We start from the raw sequence: 722 nt of genomic DNA on the forward strand, positions 1-722 counted from the left end.
AGTCGATTTAACTCCGGCGAGCAGTTGGAGAAAGTCAACGAACCAAAACAAAAAACCATTTTTCTTTCGATTTTGAATTCAATCATTCAGATCCAAGCTTCAAAAAAATGGAATCAAACCAAAAAGAAATGAACTTTACAGATCATGAGTGCTATAGATCCCAAAATCCGAAAGAAAAACCAACAAAATCTTTTACTGTTCATCCGTGAACAGTTCTGAAAAACAGAGATTTAAGATCAAAAAACCTAATTTTAAAAACTTAAACCCCTAAGAATTAATCACGGGTGGCTCTGATACCACTTGTAGGAATTAAACGTGATTAAATCATAGAGATTAAACATTAAGAGTGGAAGCTTATATCTGAATCCATTGCTTGGATTTGAGATGAGTTTTGGATCTTCTAATTTTAGGGTTTCTCCCTTATGAATCACTTTAAATGAGGATAAGAGAATAAGAGTGGCTAACCCTAGATTATGGACCACAACCCCATATATATAGGTGTTGTACATTTGTAATTTGGCCCCTCATCAAATTACAATTATAATCCGGTATCTACACATTTAGCCCATGATTTATTTAAATACTCATTAACCCAAATTAATTGATCACTTTAAGTGGGTTATGCTTAAGGATAGCAATACATAATGATTAATCATATGTGCCCACAAATAGATTTGATTAGATTTAAATCCAACAATCTCCCACTTGGGCACCATATGATT

The sequence above is a fragment of the Asparagus officinalis genome, chromosome 3 (assembly GCF_001876935.1).
Source record: "Asparagus officinalis chromosome 3, Aspof.V1, whole genome shotgun sequence".
Classification (NCBI taxonomy): Eukaryota; Viridiplantae; Streptophyta; class Magnoliopsida; order Asparagales; family Asparagaceae; genus Asparagus; species Asparagus officinalis.